The sequence below is a fragment of the Pleurodeles waltl genome, chromosome 4_1 (genome assembly GCF_031143425.1).
Source record: "Pleurodeles waltl isolate 20211129_DDA chromosome 4_1, aPleWal1.hap1.20221129, whole genome shotgun sequence".
In the NCBI taxonomy this organism is placed as follows: Eukaryota; Metazoa; Chordata; class Amphibia; order Caudata; family Salamandridae; genus Pleurodeles; species Pleurodeles waltl.
Window position 1 is genome coordinate 42,699,138 of NC_090442.1, and position 24,364 is coordinate 42,723,501.

The 24,364-nt window shown below is 47.3% G+C and overlaps 1 protein-coding gene across 3 annotated transcripts in view; it reads left to right on the forward strand.

Annotated features, from left to right (window-relative positions):
* The first annotated feature begins 1,750 nt into the window (after positions 1 to 1,750).
* LOC138287341 (zinc finger and SCAN domain-containing protein 2-like) overlaps positions 1,751 to 24,364 on the forward strand; it is a 56,827-nt gene continuing 34,213 nt past the window's right edge. The window contains exons 1-2 of one of the 3 annotated variants that reach the window (XM_069227696.1): positions 1,751 to 1,887; positions 12,939 to 13,045. The gene's annotated coding sequence lies outside the window, so the exon portion shown is untranslated. The remainder of the gene's footprint in view (positions 1,888 to 12,938; positions 13,046 to 24,364) is intronic. The other 2 variants (XM_069227697.1, XM_069227698.1) reach the window with 2 other exon arrangements.

The following is a 24,364-nucleotide window of genomic DNA, read 5'->3' on the forward strand; positions in this document are numbered from 1 at the left end:
TGTCGCCACACCGGCTACAGCAACACCTCACCTCCACTTTTTCATGTGACATTCTTTGTTTTCAAAGGTTCTAAGCCTGGGGTCTGTGCAACTCCGTGACCGGCTCCTGTGGCATCAGACTGTTGGAAACGTTTCCTTCATCGATGCAATGTTGGAGCTATTGTGTTTCTAAGCACTTTAGTCGGATTCAATTTTTAAAAATTCATAACTTTGCTTGTATACATTGGATTTCATCTTCTTTACCTTATTATATTCAGAGAAATATTATCTATTTTTCTAAACCTGTGTGGTGTATTTTTGTGGTGTTTTCACTGTCTTAGTGTTAGAGTTAATGCACAAATACTTTACACATTGCACAGGATAATTTGTGTTGTGTTGTGACTTACCCTGACTATGACTGTGGTCCCTACTCGGACAAGGCTGTATTTTTCTGCCAAAGTCTAATTTCTAACAAATATATTATGACTACTATATATTTCTTTTTTTGTTTTCTAAGTGAACCTTTGTTAGAAGTAGGTATTCAACAAAACATTCATGCTAACAGACCCAATTCAGGTGTGGTACTCCTGGTTTTTGAAGCTGAAGATTACTTTTTTTTAACGGTCTCCCGCCTAAAATTGCTTCACCTTCAAAAGAAGTCAATGGGTAAAATACATTTTCCCAATTCTCTTTTTTAAATCGCCCACTTTCCTGTTCTAAAATGTTGGAATGGTTGACCGTAGCTGCCTAATTTCCCAGATCCATACCCGTTCTGATGTGCTGCTCCAGTCCAGGTTTTTTCTTTGCATTTTTGGAGTTGTAGTCCTGTTTTTTATTGGAAAAAACAAGATTACATGTCCCAGAATTCAAAGAAAAAACCTGGACTGAAGCAGCATATCACGCATGGACCTGGGATAATAGGCAAGGCTAGTTGACATGTATGACAAAGCATATATGCCAACATTTTAAAAAGAGGGAGATTAAAAAAAAAAATCGGGGGACTTAATTTTTCCCATTGGTGTACATAGAAACTGGAGGCAGCTAAAATAATTCACTTTTTGCCTTCAAAAAAATCAGTCTCTCCAACCTGAACCGGGTCAAGTGGCATGTATGACAAAGCAGCAAAGAAAGAGACAAAGGGACATATTTACAAGAAGGTGGAGTATCATAGATAATGCACCACTTTTCTTGCGCCACCCTATGGTACCTAACGACAGCATGGTTGCACCGTATTTACAGTCCTGTGCACAATGCTGGTCGTTAGTACGATAGCGTCATCATTTTTTTACGCTATTGTCGCGCTTTTCTACACTAGCGTTGACTCTGGTGCAGCAAAGCACAGGGAGCCCGATTGTATATAATGGGTGCATCATTTTAAAGCCTGCTCCGCGCAGGCATAAATAATTACGCTAAAAATGGCACAGTGAAATGGACATTTCAGATCTCCCTGCGCCGGACCCCACCTCCCCCTTGCATTCATTATGTCTGACACACAACTGTCACAGAATTGTTTGAGGATATGCAGCTGAGTGCAGTTTAATTGCAGCAGCTGTCTACATTTTCACATACTCAATGAAACACCAAATGTCATTTCATTTCACTCCTGGAGGCGGCGGTTCCGTCAGCGGTCACCAGAGGGCGCTCCTCTCTTGCTGATGAAATTGACAGAGCACATTATATGAAAGGGAACAGAGTTTCCACTTCCGGGTCAGCGGCGGCAGAGACAGCACTCGCAGCGGATGCCGATATCACTTCCGGTGTTTCTCCCAGTGTCCGGCCTGCCGCAGAGGAGGAAGGGCCCTCTCTCTATTTGTGCAGTTATCTTCATCGTCAGACCATCACAGACCCCTCCCCTCGATCCCAGGAGGAGGAGGGAGCCTGGCAATGTCTGCACAGGTTTCTGCTCAGGTAGGAGATTGTCAGCACCACCTGCTGTGTTTGTAGAAAAAGACTGAATAATCCTGGAGGAAATCTCTGCCAGGAGCCGGGCTGAGCTGGGTTCTTCTATCCGGGGACCCCTGGGGGGCTTTCCTTCTGGCCCTGGGGGTGTTTGTGGTCATCATTTGTGTTAAAGAGGGATCTGTGAACTGCACCACATCTTACTGCACTATGAGGAATCGGTGCACTGTATCCCACTGCCTGAGGGATCTGTGCACTGCACTGCATCTTACTGCACTGTGAGGAATCTGTGCACGCTGCATCTTACTGCACTGTAAGGGATCTGTGTGCTGCACTGCATCTTACTGCACTGTGAGAAATCTGTGCACTGCACCTTACTGCACTGACGAGTGTGTGCACCGCACCGCATCCTACAGGGAATCTGTGCACAATGCGTCTTATTTCACTGTGAGAAATTTGTGCACTTAGTCTTACTGCACTATGAGGAGTCTACGCATCCTTCACTGTACACCCTGCACCTTGTTGCACTATGATGCACTGCATCTTACTGCACTATGAAGAATCTGCACACTGCACTGTTTCTTACTCCACTGCGAGGAATCAGTGTATGCTGCTCTGCATCTTACTACACTACATGAAACTGTATACACTTCACTGGTTCGTACTGCACTATGAGGAATCTGTGCATGCTGGTGTCGTGGTTGGACCCTCGCTCCCTAGCGAGACTGCTGGTTTAGGGAAGACAACACTTTTGTTTGTTGGCGACTGAGTCACTCCTACAGCAAGTTCCATCTAATGGCCCAATCCTACAGGATCACAAGCAGTACCTCACCAAAGCTCAGACAGATTTCTGGCAGCCTTATGCATGAACTCTAGATAGCAACTTCTCAGAGTAGTAGTGGTAGAATGGAATTTACCCTTTTCTCTTAATAAGTCTCAGTCACAAGAGGCAATGAAGGAAACGTAGAAGAGTTGCATGTGCTGCAATGATTAGGGTAATGAACAGTTATTAAAGCAGAATTGTGAATATAAAACCCCCCACCCCCTTACAATAAACATGAGATACAATATTCCTAACCAAGATTGCCTCTCTATCCTAGTGAAAACTAGATATGATAAACCTAATCTGCCAGTACCATGTCCATAAAAAGTACCCCCAACCCTTTTTACCTTGGAATGAGGTCTCTAGGTTAGACTCAGTTGTGACACACGGTTGAGTTCTGCAACAAGGTGACATGCAGTGTAGATGGTTTCTGGAAGGAACCCCTCTAATGACCTTGTCGTGTGAGGTACATTTATACAGATCATGTAGGATCCCTGACGCAGGCATGTTTCTGAACAACTGATAATGTGGCAGACTTGTGTCGGCAATTGCATAAATACCGGCCACAGGCAGACTTAGAGCTGAAATACGCAGTTGCAGAAGCGGAGTATTGCTGTGATCTATCCTTTCCCAAATCTCAGCACGTTTTGTGAAGAAGTATGACCTTTGGTCAATGATCACCTTTAACTTTGCAAGGAAAAAAGGTAGTATTTAATTCCATGTCTCTCAAACATCATTTAGCAATCATGAACGATACCTGTCTGTGCTGACCTTTGTTAGTATAGTCTAGGAAGATCAATACATGTGGAGCAGGTGGCAAAGACCGCCACAATACAAGTTGTGGGGTGTGGCAGAAGCTAAACCTCCACAACACCGCCTGGCCCGCCAGTGCGGTCACATCGACTCGGCTGACGGTGAGCACCTCCTGCCACTGGATTACAAGACTGCAGACTGCAACACTTTCTGTGACAATCACCCTGCCACGAAAACCCTGGTGGAAACGCACCCGGGGACAGGAATCCCCATTCCTGTCGCTGGCACACACATACACCCACACACGTCCACACTCAGACAAACATGCACCCCACTCACCCACGCACTCGCTACATACACTCCCATTCACTTGGAGACACACACTGAAACACACATTCACAATCTGACACGCACTCAGGCACACCCATGCAAACGTGCAAACAAGCACTCCCCTTCACACACATTCACATTCAATCACATACGCGCATGCATTCACAACCCCCTCCACATACTCGCACTCACACACTTACACGCACATACAGACACCCTTCTGCACCGCATACACACACCCACAAACACCCCCCAACAGTACACATCCATTCACACACCCGCACTAACACATACGCACCTCCCTCATCTACACACTTGCACACAGGCACCCCCACTCACTCACTCACAAACACACACTCATACACTGTAGGAAGGTGGCTTTCTTCTAGCATAGTTACCCCCATTTTTAGCCTGTTTGTCAGTGTGTTTTTACTGTCTCACTGGGATCCTGCTAGTCAGGACCCCAGTGCTCATAGTTTGTGGCCTACATGTCATTATGTTTTACTGTTTTGTTAGTATGCTTGACTGTGTCACTGGAGTCCTGCTAACCAGAACTCCAGTGCTTATGCTCTCTCTGATTCCTAATTTGTACTTACACACTGGTAACCCAGTATTCCACTCCACATTGGCATACTGACCCACATTATAAGTCCCTAGTATATGGTACCTAGGTACCCAGGGCATTGGGGTTCTAGGAGATCTGTATGGGCTGCAGCATTTCTTTTGCCACATATAAGGAGCTCATACACACACTTCTTCAGGACTGCCATTGCAGCCTGAGTGAAATAGTGTAAGGACTATTTCACAGCCATTTTCACTGCACCAGGTAACTTGTCATCTATATGTCTAACCTTCAGACCCTGAAGGCTAGGTGCAAAGTTACCTTGTGTGAGGGTACCCCTGCACTAGCAGAGGTGCCCCCACATTGTCCAGGACCAATTTCCCAGACTTCGTGAGTGCGGGGATGCCATTATAAGTGCGCACTATATATAGGTGAATACATATATGTAGCTTCACAATGGTAACCCCGAATATGGCCATGTAAGGTGTCTATGATTGAGAAATTGTACCCCCAATCCAATTCTGGTATTGGGGGGCCAATTCCATGCTCCCTGGGGGCTCCACCATGGACCCCCAGTACTGCCAAACCAGCTCTCTAAGGTTTCCACTGCAGCCCCAGCTGCTGCCACCTCACAGACAGGCTTCTTGCCTCCTGGGGCTTGAGTAGCTCAATCCCAGGAAGGCAGAACAATGCATTTCCTTTAGGAGAGTGGTGTTACATCCTCTCCCTTTGGAAATAGGGGTTACAGCCCTGGGAGGGGTATCCTCCCAGAGCCTCTGGAAATGCTTTGAAGGGCACAAGTGACACCCACCTTGTATAAGCCTGTCTACACTGGTTCAGGCACCCCCAGTCCCTGCTCTGGCACAAAACTGGACAAAGGAAAGGGGAATGACCACTCCCCTGTCCATCACCACCCCAGGGGTGGTATCCAGAGCTCCTCCAGAGTGTCCCTGGGTTCTGCCATCTTGTTTTCAGGATGGTCAGGGCACTCTGGTAGCATCTGAGTGGCCAGTGCCAGTAGGTGACATCAGAGACCCCTCCTGATAGATGCTTACCTGGTTAGGTGACCAATCCCCCTCTCAGGCTTATTTAGGGTCTCTCCTCTGGGTGTTTCCTCAGATTCGGATTGTAAGACTCCAGCAGGACTCCTCTGCATCCTCTTCTACTGTCGGATCAGCCGCAGAACTGCTCCAGGAACTCTACAACTGCAACAAAGTATCCAAGAAGGCTACTGCAACTCTGTAACCAGCTCCTGCCAGCAACTGCAACAGTTTCCAGGTTATGGACTCTCTGAGGACTGCCTGTCTTCATCCTGCATCAAAAGAATCGAAGTAATCTCCCGTGGAGTGACTGAGTCACTTGCCTGCTTCAGCAGGCACCTCACTGCAATGATGACCGGTACTCTGGGTCCCCTCTCCTGACGACGATCGTGGATCCTGGAACACAGGTGATGGACCGAAGTGACCCCGACTGCTCAAAGGTCCAGCTGTCCAAATTTGGTGGAGGTAAGAGCTTGCCTCACCGAGCCAGACAGTACCCCTGTGCACTGCATGTTTTGCAGCTCATAGGGCTTCTGGCGCTTCTCCAAGAAATCCCTTGTGCACAGCGTAGCCCAGGTCCGCAGCACACTATCCTGGGACGCTCAGCTCTCTGAGTTGTTCTCCGGCAGCCTGGGATCCCTTTGTGTAGTGATGCGATGACCGCCATTTGCAACTCCTTTCTCCCTGTGTTCTGGGACTCCTGCGGGTGCTGCCTGGTCTTCTGAGGGCTCTCTGAAGTGCTTAGAGCCCCCTCTGTTGCCTCAGTCTGAGTTTAGACCCCCAGGTCCCTCCTGGGTCCAGGTGGTGCCTTCTCCCGCCAAACACGTCTTTTGTGTGAGTCATGGCTTGTTGGTGGAATCCAATGACGAAAACCAGCCTGCACCTATCCACTCAACGTGGGACATCTCTTGCACCAAGCAGGAACCCGCAGCTTTCTTCTTTGGTGCATTGCTGACTTTTTCTTCCGACTGGAGAATCCACTTTTTCACCTTCATCTGGGTTAGCAGGGGCTCCTGTTACTCCTGGACACTTCAGCTGTTCTTGGACTTGGTCTCCTCTCTCCACAGGACTTCAGGTCCAGGAATCCATCATTGGTGTCTTGCAGTCTTGCTTGGTTTTTGCATAATTCTTTATCAAGACTTCTAGTGTGTTCTAAGGAAACTTGCTGTACTTTACTCCTACTTTCCTGGGCTCTGGGGTGGGATATTTTACTTACCTTTGGTGTTTTTTTTACACTCTTAGCACCCCTTTACACACTACACTTGCCTAGGTGGGAAACCGACATTTGCATGCCACTATTTTAATATATGGTTTGTGTTCCCCCTAGGCCCATTGCAACCTATGGTGTTTTTCACTGTTTGCACTACTTTATGACTATTTACTTACCTGATTTTGGTTACTAGTGTATATGGTGCATATAATACTTACCCCCTAAGGGAGTATAGCCTCTAAGATGTTTTTGACCTTGTGTCACTAAAATAAAGTACCTTTATTTTTGGTAACACTGAGTATTGTCTTTCTTGTATGTAAGTACTGTGTGAGTAAAGTGGTATTGCAAGAGCTTTCCATGTCTCCTAGTTCAGCCTCGGCTGCTCTGCCTACAGCTACCTCTAGACACCCTGGCTTCTAGACACTGCCTACATTTCACTGCTAAGGGATAACTGGGCCTGGTATAAGTTGTAAGTTCCTTAGGTACCCACTGCAAACCAGGCCAGCCTCCTAAATACACCCCCATTAGCCCACATACACTCACTCATGCACCCCCATTCGCAAACATACACGCATTCATACACCCTCATTCGCACACATACACGCATTCATACACCCCCATTCACGCACACACCACACACAGGCACCCAACACTCCCCATCCCCCCCTTTCGGATGATCACCTTACCTTTTCCGGCGAGCTGGTCTTCCCGGAGGGGATGGGCCCTGGTGGTTTTGCATCGCCAGCACCACCATGCCAGCAAGACTCCGCAAAGCCATATTATAGCTTGTAATACAGCGGGCAGAGTCTTGCTGGTGTGGCGGTGCGGGCAATGCACCTCCCTCTTCAACTCCGTTGGCCAGGCCGACGGAGTCAGACTTCCACCCATTTATGGGTCCTCCACCAACTCCAAATATGGCGGTCAGCAGACTGCCAGCACTGGTGGTCTGCTGGATGCAGCGGCTTCGCCGGTCTTTGGAAAAGACCATTGAAGTCATAATGAGGACCTAAGCCTCTTTAGTTCAGTATTTTGGCTATAACCGGCTTGATGGTGCCCTCTGGTGGGGGCTGTAGATGGGCACCAGGTGAGCTCCATTCCACAGTCAAACAGGAAGAGCGGCCAGTGGGCACTACATGTGTTGAAATCTAATTTTCTATAAAGATGGTGGGATTTGAGCCTCTATGCCCTCAGGGAACTCCACAATGCAGACATTATTACAGCTAGAGCACCCTTCCCCATCTTTGACCTTACTCTCCTGAAAGTGGATCATGTCCATTAAAGTTAGTGATTTTGTTGCTAAGGTCCTTGGTTTTGGGTTAAAGATCCTGGATGGCCAACTCTGCAGCTTTCACTCAGTCTGAAAGTTTTCATTGATCAAATCGTAGAAGTCACAGTTCAATCAAAACGGCGTATATTTTATTTCCAAATTCCTCTCTTTGCTGTCTATGGCGTTGAGGATTAAGTCCACCTTTTCAGATGAATGGTCCAGTGGAGGCTCAGCCATTGCAGAAGGCTCCATGGGGTCTTCATGGGATGTCCCATGATTCCTGCATGCAACGGAAAAGGGCTGCCAGTTCTGTTTCTCCACTTTAGAAGGGATATTGGTACAGCTTTGCAGAGAACTGCGCATCCCAGGCTAGTCAGTCAAACCTTCCAGGTGAGTCCAATGCGTGAGGATTAAGACCCGATGTACCCCCAGGCCTCAGTTCAGATGGTCCGATGGGGGAGGCATGAACAGTTTCACCCCTGATACCTTCTTACAGATCCCATTGAGGGACTGGTCTGGGACTGCTGCACCCCTCCAGGGGGCCCACCCTCATAATAGTGACGTTGTGGGGAAGTTCCAGGGACAGTCCCCTGGGCAGTCAAAAAAGGCATGGTCCACTAGGGCTGCATTCCACACTGGCCCTGGCCTTGGCCACAGTATCTAGGTAGAGGTGACAATCAAGAGTGTAGTGCATGACATCTACATTTCATCAGCACCTGCCACTTGTGCAGGGGTGCATCAGCAGTGGAATACAAAGATATCCCCTCGCTGCGGTGAGGATCAGCCACAGTCAGTGAATAGTCCGGCTCCTCTCCACCCTGGTCCTCACTCTTTACATGCCAGCTCTTTGAGTCGTTCACATCCCTTTTTGAGGGGGCAGGAGGGCTGCCTTTGCAGCATTTCCATGGTCTCATTGCACCGCTCCTCATCATCTTCCTTGGGGCACTTTAGTGCCCTCAGTTATGGCTGATAGTTGTGCACCACTGGACCCTGCCGCAAGGGCTGATGCTCCACCAGCAACAGGTTGATAAAGTGCCTCCATGTCAGGGGGTCCAGGATATTTGGGCAGCTCTTACCCCTTCTTGAGAGGGCAGCCTCCACTGTTCCGGTGTGCCATTCAACACAGGAGCTCCTCAGTTCTCTTTGTAGTGAGCTGCATTAAGTGAGGCTCTGTGGCGTTGCCCAGCCTCTATCTAGTTCACCTCGAGGGGTTTGTTGCGGATGGTGAAGGATTATAGGCCCCTTCTGGGAGCTCAGTTATGGGACAACGACAAGTTTTCATATTTATTTTGTCCATAGGACAAGTAGGCCCAACCCCATGCAGCCCAAACCCTTTGGCTGCCAGTTTACAGAGAAGTGAACTGTCTGCATTTGAAGTAATATGTGTCCATATGGTAATGCTGTTCGAACTTGTATTTATGGTTCATTAATGAAAAGACTTCATTAGTAGGGTGCGCGCAGTAAATAAACGTTTTATGGTCACACTGCATTACTGACTGTGGTTCCAGTTAAAAAAAAAAAGTGTACATACATGTTTGAAAAGTTTAACAATATGAGGCTAAGGATAATGCTCCCAGATTGCTCTCTGATTAGATGCAAATGTTTGCAGAAGTTTGTAAGCAAGAGTTCAGAAAAAATGCAAGTAGGAAAAAAGAGTTTTCCTGCTATGAAATTTTAGGTGCTATTTCTTTGAAGCGTAATTTAGTAAAATGTATTGATCCATGCTAGTATTTCTAAAAAAAATATTATTAATGAAAAATCAGTGTAACAATTTTCAATGAGATTATAGAAAGCATGAAAATAAACAAGCACTAGCAAAGCTAACATATCCAACATGTTTGTGAGTCTTTTGGTTTCGTCAATGCGTGTCTTGTTTTGACATGGCTTTTGAAACCCTTTATTGTTGTGGGAGCTGCCAGGCCCTCACCTTTGTAACAAACATTGGCAAAAAGCAAAAAAAAAATTTGGTCTGAAAAAGCACACATTGCCACCAGTGGCCTAACAAAGGCCCCACAGCCCGCCCCAGGGGGCCCACAGAGCACAGCACCTGCGCTGAGGGAGTCTGGGGGGGGCGTGAGGGGTCCCCCTCCATGTTCTTTGCAGGGGGACCACCTCCAGTTTCGTTATGCCCCAACTGCTGCAGTGGTTCCTGGCACTGAACAAAACTTTGTGTGCCCATATGCTCCTTGTGGAAGAGCAGAATGCGATCACTCACAGTAAAGCCAGCCAATAGAGAGAGAAATAGAAGTTTAATAAAAACAAAATGTCTTTAACGCCAGACCTAATTAGGGACCCAATTCTTAAAGAAAGTCACAAATGTGCACTCAGTGGAGAAGTGTGGCTCAATGGTTAGAGCGGCAGACCCTGATGCAGAGATCTGGCCCGGGACCAGGGTTCAATTCCTGCCTCCGCGGGTCTTGGGCTCAATTTCCTCAGACCTGATAATTCTCACATCGGTGCCTAATCTAATTCATGGGTCCCACTCTGTAACTCTGGGCAATAGCTTGCTTAATCTCCACAATGGCCCCAACAGCGCTGGGATGCCTGGCTTCACCTTGGAGGTTGCCCAGGAGTGGGCACCCCACAGGGAAAAGCCAGGAGGGGTTCCACAGCGGTATGCGTACAGCGCCTTGAGACTCTAACAGGTGAGTAGTGCGCTATACAAGTACGAAGTTTACAGTATATGTCTTTGAATTGGTGCCTTTCATGAATTCACAAGAACTTACAGAAGTAGATCAGGAAATTGTACTCCTACAAACATTTGTGAACTGTATTTTAGCACAAGCAAATATGCATGTTTTGATTTGCTCATGTGAAAATCTATTGAGCGTTTACGAGTTCACTTTCCCTCCAACCACTTTTTTCCCAACCCTGGAAGAACTTCTACTTCTGCCATTGTCAGGAGTAAATTTCCAACCTTTCTCATAATGGGAAAAAATTAGAGAAGAGCTGGTGAAAATCCTTAAAACGTGACAGTTAGTTGGTTTGCAGACTCAAAGCCATTCCAGCCATGGAACTATTGCTTCCTCCAACCCCAGCATGTAGATCTGCGGAAAGGTGGCAAAATAAAGAAATTGCTATAGAGGGGATTGAGATTGCAAGTATTCAAGCCCTACTTTAGTAGTAGCCATGGCATAATCAGAGGGGCTATTATCAGAGCTCTTACATAATTAGGTTGCTACCATAATTTGTTGCTGCACTACATGGCACCTAAGGGACAAGTAAATATTTTACAGGACAAGTAGATTTAAGAAGCAACTTGTCCCATGGACAAGTAGACATTTTATTAAATTCCACACCCCTGAAATGAAAACATTTACAGCAGTAAAGGCAGGCTTATAGCCATAAACAGATTTGTCACTGGAAATTGAGACTTTTGATATTCTAAAATCTTCAGCAGTTGCTTGGGTGGGTCCTTTTGTTGCTTAAATAAAGGATTTGTAGATTGTTTATAACTGGAAACACAGTAGCAGGCACTCGTACCCAATAAGTTGGCAAGTGTCTATTTGCCACCACTTTCCAAATGACTAGTGTTGTTTAGGAATTATAATTGTAGGAAGAGCGATTGAGTCCTAAAGACGTCTGAGAACACCCAGGTGCTATAAACATAGTGCTCAATGTTACTTCAAACTCCAGCTCTTTGTGCTTGAACACAACAAGCTCTGAACATGTTTGCCTCTGTATTTCTGCTCAGTGGAGAACCAGCACCATCTGTTGAGTTTTAGGGTTCCTCTGAGACAGCGCAGGCACTGTTGCTTGCAGACATTTTGATAACTAAAAGGGATTTGGAGCCTGCCCATTGATAACCATTTGTTGGCTTTGCGTCACTCTCATTTGCTGGCTTCTGATTGGTCAGTACATGCAGGTTTCACTTTGTCTTCCTCTGTTTTTCCCGTCTGTGGAGCATGGACCAAGTACTGATTGCTTCTTTCTGATTAGGGTCATTCTGCTGCTCTCGATTGAGATACTGTTTGTTTTTTTCTTCCCCGTTGTTGTTTTTGCTTCTTATTTTCACGATTACTATATTTTAATGTCTACCCTGAGTGGTTGAAAAGCTACGTCTGACTGTCAAGTGTTAGTTATTTTACTTATGTTATCGCAGATCTCAATGAATGCACTTTTCATAGTAATCATGCACGTCACAAGTTCACAAGCAATGCAAGAGGGTCGGCGTGTATTGGGGAAAAACTGTGACGGCAGGATAGCACTTTGGATTTGGATATAGGTGTGCACTTAAAATACATAACAGAACATCAGACAACAAAGACATAACATAAATTACCTAACACAGTAGAAGAAAGATAACATGCTCTATCATAACATAATACAAAATAAACTTTTTGCTAAATTTGTGATGTAAGATAGTGCCACACAATATAGATTAAACGAAAATTTAAACTGATAACATGATACACGGAATCTCAAACATTGCAAAACAATACTGTAGCCTCCTGTCTTTTCACACTTCTTGCACTGCACTTGCCAAAGCATTATTGTGGTTCATAACTTTTTGAGACTCCAGGCTCACTGTCTCAGTTTTCTCTTTCATTTGGCTGTTGGTTCCCAGAGTTCAAGCGCTTTAAGCACTCACTGGTTTCTCTATCATTTCCAAGAGTCTCAGCATTTCAACTCTCACCAAATGTCACAACTTCTCATATGATAGAAAAATGTTAACATTTCACTGAAGGATCACTGTTCCAACTCTAGAAAAGGATATGGTGGCAGCAGGATTTACTCCTAGAACTGAAATCGGCCAAAATGTGTATTGTAAAGTCATGTCCATGCATATACACATGACTTTTATAGCTGTTGCTGTAGAAGTGGCTGCCACAAAGTCTTGCAAGGGGTTGATTATTTTGAGAAATATCCAGTTCCTCACAAGATTTCCTCCCCGTTGCTAGTGGTCTACTACAAAAGTCCGTACATTACTGCATGTGCCCAATGAGAGCAATCCAGCTGTTCCTCTTCTTGGGCTGAGGTTTTACCTTGCTTTAATTTAACTAAAACATGAAGTATGATCTTTCTGTCTAAGTGTATATCTATCCCTGAATAAAGGGATTATGTTTCTTTTTCAGCTGCAGAACACCACAGTCGTTTTACCATACACCACCAGTGCAGTCATACACCAGAGGTTCGATCAGTAAATCTTCTGGGCTGCCAAGCTCAGCACTTCTTCCATCTGGTATGTCAAATTAGTATATCACTAGGAATACCTCATTATTATACTTTCTGTGACTTCCTCTGTTCGTATTGAGTGCTCAGGCTCTTCTGCATGTGATGTCATGAGTGTTGGTAAATGTGTTGATGCCGATAAATGTGTATATGTTCTAGGGGCTTGGTCTCAGCTGTACACAGCATATAAAGCTGCTAAATGCGTCTGAGATGCCAGATCTGTGTGTTATTTTGGGTCCTTGGCCATCTTTGATTGTTATAATCCATTTTTTGTTTTTTTTTGTCCAAGATTTGCAAGATAAAATTTTGCCTGCTTTGTTTCCACCCACCTCTTAATTTGGTGCTTAGTAATTAGTATTCAGGTTTGTCAGTGTCTATCCTTTCCACGTCGTCTCACAGGACTACGATTCTATGCTGTGTTGACCCTGCTGATTCTCTTATGAATTACCTCCACTTCCTACACTTTTAGTTCCAGTTTGTCTCTTTTTTCTTGTATAATCTTGTTTTGCCTGGTTGCTATCGCAGTCGAGTTGTCCTTTATAAAACCCCTTATGGGTTTCCCAGAGAGTGGAGGTGTCCTGGGAGTCACTATTCCTGATGTAGAGGTTGTCTGTTCTTGGATCCATTCTCTCACAGGTTTGCCTTGTAACCTTTTATCCCTCAGCCGCCACTGTCCATGAATGTGTCCAATACATGATGTAAGTCCACTTCTAACAACCAGTGTGCCGCTTCTCATGTAAAAGTGGGTTTTATGTTATTGGGAGCAGGAGGATCGAATGTAGAGCAGGAGCAGATGTGGACCCCACAGGCAAGGAGCTCTTCCCCCAAAATATAAAAACAGCGGGTCGGCTCTGGCCTTGTTCACTGGACTGTCAGATTGGGTCACAGAGTACCAGACGTGGTTGCTGGTCCCTCACTCCTTTGACATCATGTTTCAAGGAATTACTTCACTAACAAACAAGCATATTTTCTCTTCTATTCCTGTCAATTATGTCTAATATAAGTTCCTTTTATGTGTAATGATGAAAGAGTTTATAATAATTTTACTTATTTGTACAATATATGCTACAATTATGTAGTATCTCAGACACTACATTTCACAGAAATTTCTCTTGGGAAGAGTTAGGTGCATAAATGTTGTTAATTCATGATGTGATGTTTGGTTCATAAGGCCAGCATCCATCTTTTTTCTTTAAGTTTTGGACCCAAGCCTAAACCAGTCCTTTTATAGGAGGTGTGTCTCTTGTATAATACTGTTTTTTGCAGGATGGATCAAGTAGCAGAGACAACATATATACTGATAATGTTCTGTAGGAAGTTGGCTCTGTATATACTATCTCTAAGTAAGAGATAGCGTGCACAGAGTCCAAGGGTTCCCCTTAGAGGTAAGTTAGTGGCAAAATTAGATAATTCCAACGCTCTATTTTGTGGTAGTGTGGTCGAGCAGTAGGCTTATCAGAGGGTAGTGTTAAGCATTTGTTGTACACACACAGGCCATAAATGAGGAACACACACTCAAAGACTTAACTCCAGGCCAATAGTTTTTATATAGAAAAATATGTTTTCTTAATTTATTTTTAGAACCACAAGTTCAAGATTTGTAGTCAATACATAAAATGTAAGGTACTCCACAGAGGTAAGTTAGGAACTTTGAATTAGAGCAATAACGTATACAGTTTTTGTTAAAATGGCAATATGCTATTTTAAAAGTGGACATTGCAAAAATCAACAGTTCCTGGGGGAGGTAAGTAATGGTTAATTTGTCAGGTAAGTAAGACACTTACAAGGTTAAGTTCCTGGGCATAGGCAGCCCACCGTTGGGGGTTCAAGGCAATCCCAAAGTTACCACAACAGCAGCTCAGGGCCGGTCAGGTGCAGAGGTCAAAGAGGTGCCCAAAACACATAGGCGCCTATGAAGAACAGGTGTGCTCTGGTTCCAATCTGCCTACAGGTAAGTACCTGCGTCTTTTGAGGGCAGACAAGGGGGGTTTTGTAGAGCACTGGGGGGGGACATAAGTAGGCACACAAAACACACCCTCAACGGCACAGGGGCGGCCAGGTGCAGAGTGCAAAGCAGGCGTCGGGTTTTGTATAGGATTCAATAGAGGGACCCGGGGGTCACTCTAGCGGTGCAGGCAGGGCACAGGGGGGCTTCTCGGGCCAGCCACCAACTGGGCTAGGCAGAGGGTCACCTGGGGGGCACTCCTGCACTGAGGTTCAGTTCCTTCTGGTCCTGGGGGCTGCGGGAGCAGTGCTTGGTCCAGGCGTCGGGTTCCTTGTTACAGGCAGTCGTGGTCAGGGGGAGCCTCTGGATTCTCTCTGCATGCATCACTGTGGGGGTCCAGGGGGGTTGTCTCTGGCTACTCACAAGGTCACAGTCACCTGGGAGTCCTCCCTGTGGTGTTGGTTCTCTGGAGCTCGAGCCGGGGGCGTCAGGTGCAGAGGGTGAAGTCTCACGCTTCCGGCGGGAAATGTGAAGTCTTTAGAAGTTGCAAGAAAGTTGCAAAGTTGTTGCTTGTTGTTGAGCAGAGCCGCTGCTCACTGGAGTTTCTTGGTCCTTTGGTTCAGGGCAGTCTGTCGGATGCGTCGCTGTTGCAGTTTTCCTCGAGTCAGGAGACAGGGCGGTAGGGCTGGGGCCAAAGCAGTTGTCGTCTCCATAGTCTTTGCAGGGCTTTCAGGTCAGCAGTCCCTCTTCTTGTTTCAGGTTGCAGGAATCTGATTTCCTGGGTTCTTGGGTGCCTTTAAATACTAAATTTAGGGGTGTGTTTAGGTCAGGGGGTAGTAACCAATGGCTACTGTCATGGAGGGTGGCTACACCCTCTTTGTACCTCCTTCCTGAGGGGAGGGGGGCACATCCCTAAAATCCTATTGGGGGAATCCTCCAAACTTAAGATGGAGGATTTCTAAAGGCAGGGGTCACCTCAGCTCAGGACACCTTAGGGGCTGTCCTGACTGGTAGGTGACTCCTACTTGTTTTTCTCATTATCCCCTCCAGCCTTGCCACCAAAAGTGGGGGCAGTGGCTGGAGGGGCGGGCACCTCGACTAGTTGGGATGCCCTGGGGCGCTGTAACAAAAGGGGTGAGCCCTTGAGGCTCACCGCCAAGTGTTACAGTTCCTGCAGGGGGAGGTGAGAAGCACCTCCACCCAGTACAGGCTTTGTTCCTGGCCACAGAGTGACAAAGGCACTCTCCCCATGTGGCCAGCAACTCGTCTGGTTGTGGCAGGCTGGCAGAAACTGTTCAGCCTAGCACTAGGAGTCAGACTGGTATTCAGGGGGCATCTCTAAGATTCCCTCTGGGTGCATTTTACAATAAATTCCATACTGGCATCAGTATGCGTTTATTAAGCTGAGAAGGTTGATACGAAACTTCCCATATTTCAGTGTAGCCATTGTGGAACTGTGGAGTTCGTGTTTGACAAACTCCTAGACCATATACTCTTTATGGCTACCCTGCACTTACAATGTCTAAGGTTTTGCTTAGACATTGTAGGGGCATAGTGCTCATGCACATATGCCCTCCCCTGTGGTATAGTGCACCCTGCCTTAGGGCTGTAGGGCCTGCTAGAGGGTGTATTACCTATCCCACAGGCAGTGTGAGGTTGGCATGGCACTCTGAGGGGAGTGCCATGTCGACTTAGTCATTTTCTCCCCACCAGTACACACAAGCTGTGAGGCAGTGTGCATGTGCTGAGTGAGGGGTCCCCAGGGTGGCATAAAACATGCTGCAGCCCTTAGAGACCTTCCCTGGCATCAGGGCCCTTGGTACCAAGATTACCATTTACAAGGGACTTATCTGAGTGCCAGGGCTGTGCCAATTGTGGAAGCAAAGGCACAGTTTAGGGAAAAAACACTGGTGCTGGGGCCTGGTTAGCAGGGTCCCAGAACACTTTCAATCATAACTGGCATCAGCAAAAAGCAAAAAGTCAGGGGGTAGCCATGCCAAGGCGGCATTTCCTTACATGTTCAGTGTGTCGCTTTCCTGCAGCATGTTTGGGTGTGTGGGTTATGCATGTTGTTGCCTGCGTGGATAGGAGACCTCTGGAATTATGGAGTTAACCTTTCCTTTAACTTTTAACAGCCAAGACCAAAACCGACCGTTCCTCTTAATGAGTAAAGTTTAAAGTCCATCCTTTCGGGTTCAGCCCAAATCATTTGGGATTGTGTCAGGTCTTGGAAACATTCATTTTCTCCCAAGCCTTCACTTTGACAGCCTGTAAGAAAGTACCCCTTTTGGCATGGTTACCCCCCCCACATTTTGCCTGATATTGATGCTGACTTGACTGAGAGTGTTTTGGGATCCTGCTAACCAGGCCCCCACACCAGTACCCTTTCCCAAACCTGTACCATTGTTTCCACAATTGGACACCCAGGCCACACAGCTAAGTTCCTTTTAAAAAGTATGCATGGATGGTACCAGGGGGTCTGTGGCTAGCGATGGTCCCCAAGGGCTTTAGCATTTATTGTGCCACCCTAAGGAACCCTTCACCAAACACATGCACTGTGCCATTGCAGCTTGTGTGTGTTGGGGGGAGAAAAAGGCAACGTCGACATGGCATCCCCCTCAGGGTGCCATGCCCACAAACCACTGCCTGTTGCATAGGTAACTCAATGCTCTGCAGACCTTACAGCCCCAAGGCAGAGTGAACTATACCACATGTGAGGGCATAGCTGCATGAGCAATATGCCCCTACAGTGTCTAAGTCCATTCTGAGAAATTGTAAGTACAGTGTGGCCTTACTGAGTACATGGGCTGGGGGCTGGGAGTTGGTCATTACAAGCTCCAAAGCTCCATGATGGCTACACTGAAGTCTGGGACATTTGGTATCAAACCTCTCAGCACAATAAACCCAAACTGGTGCCAGTGTTGGATTTATTGTAAAATTCAGCCGGAGGGCATCTTAGAGATGTCCCTTGTATTTTAACCAACCCTTTAGTACTAGACTGACCAGTCTGTGCCAGCCTGCCACTACCAGACAGGTTTCTGACTTCATGGGGTGAGAGCCTTTGTGCTCTCTGAGGCCAGAAACAAAGCCTGCTCTGGGTGGAGGTGCTTCACACCTCCCCCCTGCAAGAACTGTAACACTTGGCGGTGAGCCTCAAAGGCTCAGGCCTCCTGTTAAAGTACACCAGGGCACTCTAGCTAGTGGAGATGCCCACCCCCCAGACGAGGCCCCACTTTTAGCAGGAAGTCTGGTGGGAAAATTAGGTGAACAGGGAGAAGTGACCACTCCAGCTGTGACCACCTGTAGGAAGGTGGCTCTGTATATACTATTTCAAAGTAAGAAATAGTGTGCACAGAGTCCAAGGGTTCCCCTTAGAGGTAAGATAGTGGCAAAAGAAGATAATTCTAATGCTCTATTTTGTGTTACTGTGGTCAAGCAGTAGGCTTATCAGAGGGTAGTGTTAGGCATTTGTTGTACACACACAGACAATAAATGAGGAACACACACTCAAAGACTTACTCCAGGCCAATAGGTTTTTATATTGAAAAATATATTTTCTTAGTTTATTTTAAGAACCACAGGTTCAAGATTTACAGTTAATACTTTAAATGTAAGGTACTTCACTTAGATACTTTAGGAACTTTGAATGAAAGCAATATCACATACAGTCTTTGTAAAAATGACAATAAGCTATTTTCAAAGTGAACACAGTGCAAAAATCAACAGTTCCTGGGGGAGGTAAGTAAAGTTTAGCTTTGGAGGTAAGGAAAACACTTACAAGTCTCAAGTTTGGGGCATAGGCAGCCCACTGTTGGGGGTTCAAGGCAACCCCAAAGTCACCACACCAGCAGCTCAGGGCCAGTCAGGTGCAGAGGTCAAAGAGGTGCCCAAAACACAAAGGCGCCTATGGGGAACAGGGGGGCTCCGGTTCCAGTCTGCCAGCAGGTAAGTACCTGTGTCCTCGGGGCAGACCAGGGGGGTTTTGTAGAGCCCCAGGGGGGACACGAGAAGGCACACAAAGTACACCCTCAGCGGCACAGGGGCGGCTGGGTGCAGTGAGCAAAGCAGGCGTCGGGTTTCAGGTAGGAATCGATAGAGGGACCCGGGGGTCACTCTAGCGGTGCAGGCAGGCACAGGGGGGGCTTCTCGGGACAGCCACCACCTGGGCAAGGCAGAGGGTCGTCTGGGGGTCACTCCCGCGTCGAAGTTCGGTTCCTTCAGGTCCTGGGGGCTGTGGGTGCATTGTTGGTTCCAGGCGTTGGGTCCCTTGTACAGGCAGTCACGGTCAGGGGGAGCCTCTGGATTCTCTCTGCAGGCGTCACTGTTGGGGCTAAGGGGGGTCGTCTCTGGTTACTCACGGGCTCGCAGTCGCCGGGGAGTCCTCCCTGGGGTGTTGGTTTTCTGCAGGTCGAGCCAGGGGCGTCAGGTGCAGAGTGTAGAGTCTCTCATGCTTCCGGCGGGAAACGTGAAGTCTTTGGAAGTTGCTTCTTTGTTGCAAAGAAGTAGCTGGTTTTGAACAGGGCCGCTGTTCACAGGAGTTTCTTGGTCCTGTAGTCCAGGGCAGTCCTCTGAGGCTTCAGAGGTCGCTGGTCCCTGTCTGATGCGTCGCTGGAGCAGTTTTTCGAAGTTGGAGACAGGCCGGTAGGGCTGTGGCCAAATCAGTTGTCATTTTCCTTCTTCTCTGCAGGCTTGTAGGTCAGCAGTCCTTCTTTCTTCAGGTTGCAGGAATCTGATTTCATGGGTGCCCCTAAATACTAAATTTAGGGGTGTGTTTAGGTCTGGGAGGGCAGTAGCCAATGGCTTCTGTCCTTGAGGGTGGCTACACGCTCGTTGTGCTTCCTCCCTGTGGGGAGGGGGGCACATCCCTAATCCTATTTGGGTAATCCTCCAAAATCAAGATGGAGGAGTTCTAAAAGCAGGGGTCACCTCAGCTCAGGACACCTTAGGGGCTGTCCTGACTGGTGGGTGACTCCTCCTTGTTTTTCTCATTATCCCCTCCAGCCTTGCCACCAAAAGTGGGGGCAGTGGCTGGAGGGGCGGGCACCTCGACTAGTTGGGATGCCCTTGGGCACTGTAACAAAAGGGGTGAGCCCTTGAGGCTCACCGCCAAGTGTTACAGTTCCTGCAGGGGGAGGTGAGAAGCACCTCCACCCAGTACAGGCTTTGTTCCTGGCCACAGAGTGACAAAGGCACTCTCCCCATGTGGCCAGCAACTCGTCTGGTTGTGGCAGGCTGGCAGAAACTGTTCAGCCTAGCACTAGCACTAGGAGTCGGACTGGTATTCAGGGGGCATCTCTAAGATGCCCTCTGGGTGCATTTTACAATAAATTCCACACTGGCATCAGTATGCATTTATTAGGCTGAGAAGGTTGATACGAAACTTCCCAGTATTCAGTGAGGCCATTATGGAGCTATGGAGTTCGTAACGACAAACTCATTTTTTTTCTCATTATCTCCCCTGAACTTGCCGCCAAAAGTGGGGTCTGTGTCCAGGGGCCGGGCATCTCCACTAGCTGGAGTGCCCTGGGGCATTGTAACACGAAGCTTGAGCCTTTGAGGCTCACTGCTAGGTGTTACAGTTCCTGCAGGGGGGAGGTGTTAAGCATCTCCACCCAGTGCAGGCTTTGTTTCTGGCCTCAGAGACCACAAAGGCTCTCACCCCAAGGGGTCAGAAACTCGTCTCTCAGCAGCAGGCTGCACAGACCAGTCAGTCCTGCACTGAAGGATTGGGTAAAATACAGGGGGTATCTCTAAGATGCCCCCTGTGTGCATTTTTTAATAAATCCAACACTGGCATCAGTGTGGGTTTATTATTCTGAGAAGTTTGATACCAAACTTCCCAGTATTCAGTGTAGCCATTATGGAGCTGTGGAGTTCGTTTTTGACAAACTCCCAGACCATATACTTACTATGCCCACTCTGTATTTACAATGTCTACTAATAGACTTAGACACTGTAGGGGCATATTGCTCATGCAGCTATGCCCTCACCTGTGGTTTAGTGCACCCTGCCTTAGGGCTGTAAAGCCTGCTAGAGGGGTGACGTACGTATGCCACAGGCAGTATTTTGTAGGCATGGCATCCTGAGGGGGATGCCATGTCGACTTTGCCTTTTTCTCCCCACCAACACCCACAATCTACAAATGCAGTGTGCAGGTGTTAGATGAGGAGTCCCGTAGGGTGGCACAACATATGCTGCAGCCCTTAGGTACCTTCCCTGGTCACAGGGCCCTTGGTACCACTGGTACCTTTTATAAGGGACTTATATGTGTGGGCCCTTGGTACCACTGGTATCTTTTACAAGGGACTTATATGTGTGCCAGGGTTGTGCCACCTGTGGAAACAATGGTACATTTTAGGTGAAAGAACACTGGTGCTGGGGCCTGGTTAGCAGGGTCCCAGCACACTTCGCAGTCAAGTCAGCATCAGCATCAGGCAAAAAGTGGGGGGTAACTGCAACAGGGAGCCACTTTCCTACACCACCCATATGGTGTCCAGAGCTGAAGTGACCCCCTCCCTGCAGAATCCTCCATTTTAGTTTGGAGAACAGGGACAAATAGGGTTAGGTCTGTATCCCCCTCCCCAAAGGGAGAGGACACCGGAAGGGTGTAGTCACCCTCAGGGACAGTAGCCATTGGCTACCGCCTTCTAACCCCTGTAACACCCCTAAACCAGGATTTAAGGGCTCCCCTGAACCTAGCTCATCAGATTCCTGGCAAGATCAAGAAGAAGAAAAGAAGGAAAACTGCTAAGCTGACCCCAACAGCAGAGAAGACTGCAGACACCAACTTAACCTGGCCCCAGACCTGCGGCCTGTCTGCAGCTTCAGAAGCCGTGCTCCAAAAAGGAAACACATCCTGCAGAACCAGCAACCTCACCAAACCCCAGAGGACTGCCTGCCCACCAGAGGACTAATAACTCCTGAGGACAGCGACCCTGTCCTCAAGAAACTCTAACAAGGACTCCTGAACTGCTCCAGATATGCAAGTCCTGCCCACTCTGCATACGATGCCCACAGCAGATCCCCAGGCGATTTGGACCTTGTGTCCACCCTGGGTTGACCCCTCCTGGCCAACACAACAATGCCTGCAGCCTAAATGCAGAGGACCCCCCCTGACAGCGAAAGAACCAGACAAAGATTCCCAAGGCTAAAAGGTACCCCTGCACCCGCAGCCCCCTGGCCTTGGGGAATCCGACAACCAGTCCAGACACATTCAGCAGGCAGCCCTCCTTCTCGCCCAGCCAGTGGTTTTCTGGAACTGACCCCTTGGACGCAGCCTGCAGCATTTATGTGACCCCCAGAGTCCACCTATTGAAAAGGATTGAGTGCCTGACACTGTGTTAGCACCCTGCACCACCCCACCCCTCTGCCACTGAGGGTGTGTTTGGTGCTAACCTGTGGCCCCCCTGGTGCTCACCTAAATCCCCCAGGTCTGCCCTCCGAAGACGTGGGTACTTACCTGCTGGCAGATCTATTTCCGAGCGATCCCAGTCTCCAAAGGATCCCAATCTAAACACAACAGCAACTTTGACCTCTGCACCCGGCCGGCCCCGTTTTGCTGGTGTTGGGTGCTTGGGGTTAACTTGAACCACAAACAGTGGACATCCTAGCCCCAGGAGACTGGAGCTGTAAGTCTAAAACTTACCTGAAAACTTCACTAACATTTCTTCCCCCAGGACTGTATTTAAAATTGCACTGTCAACTTTTGAAACAGAAAATTGCAACTTACATGTAAATTGTTTACTGTACCAAATCTAAACAACGTGGTGGTGTTACAAATGCTTGATACTTACTTGTTAATGTACTTACCTGCAACAAGATCAGTTTGATTCTAGAAAAAAAGTTACAAAACATATTTTTGCTATATAAAAACAATTGGCCTAGAGTTAGTCATTGAGTGTGTGCGTCATGTATTGCCTGTGTGTGTTTACAACAAATGCTTTGCACTACCCTCTGATAAACCTAACTGCTCGACCACACTACTACAAAAGAGTTCATTAGTATCATCCACTTTAGCCTCTGTTAAGCACACTATGCCTCATTTTTATATAGTATATACAGAGCCAGCTTCCTACACAGCCTATTTGTGGTATAGTGTCTTGGCACTGAACATATGCTCAAAGCATATGTCTCTCATCCGGATCGATGGCTCACACCCCCTACGTCTACTCATTCCCAAATGAAGCTTTCTAGGTTTTTTGATCACTGCTCAACTTTCTTCAGCAATCGTGGTGATTTCTGGTTTTGCTAGCTGATGCTCCTCTGTTGACTACCCCCGAGTGTCTGTTGGGTGCTTCTCTCTCCCTTTGGCTTAAAGCCATCCTGCTCCAGCCCTCTGTTAATCCCTTTAGCTAAGCAACTATATCCCAACACTGCAAGTTATACTGGATCCTTTTCTGTCAAGACTGGCAGGTGTTACCTAAGTGGGGTAGAGCACTCCTCTTTGAGTCTCTCTGTCACCGTCCCCCTGCTTAAGGACATGAAAATCCTTATTTCCATCCCTCTTCCCCACTCATTGCAATAATGCAATACTCCATGAATCCAAGTTTCAAACTGAATGCCTTCTGCTCAGTTGCTGTCTAAGAACCTCTGAATGTTCTGAGCAGGCGTCAGCCCAAACCGTCTGGCCAGAGATTGTTTTGTTTGCTCATAGTTCATCTAATCTGCTGTAGACAGTTGCTCAATGAGTGCACAAACTCCTGTGGGGAAGCGGCGCATGAAAGTGGTGTACACCTCATTCTAAGCCTGTAAACTACAGGTGCTCTTGTAGCACACAAACCAATCCAAATATGTTGTCCATTCACGTGCATAAGCTCTTTGGAAAATCATTTCTCTCTCCATTCACTTTCCTTTCCTACCTCTCTTCTTGTTTCTGCCACATCCTTTCTCCTTTCCTATTGTGTCTGGCAAGCTAATTACAACTTCATCATAACTCCCACAGAAACTTAGTTTGTGGGTGTCAACCCTCCGTTCACAGGAATGCTGGTAATACTCTTCTACTGTCTGAGGAAATGGCATCTCGCTCCATCTTGTTCCTTGTTAAACAGGAAGCATTCACAGTTGAACCCGCTGACTTTAGTACACAGACTTATGCACACACAAGTCCTACCACCACATTTGTGTTACACACACACTACACCTACTTACACACACAGAGTAGTACCATCGCATCTGTGCTAAACAGTTACTTCACATACATGCACACAGTCCTACCACCATATCTGTTCTATACATTCACTAAACACACACACACACAAAGTTCTACCAACATATCTGTGCTACACATTCACTCCACATGCATACACACACAGAGTCCTACCACATTTGTCCTACACACTCACTACCCATACATACACACACAGTCCTACCACCATATTTGTGCTA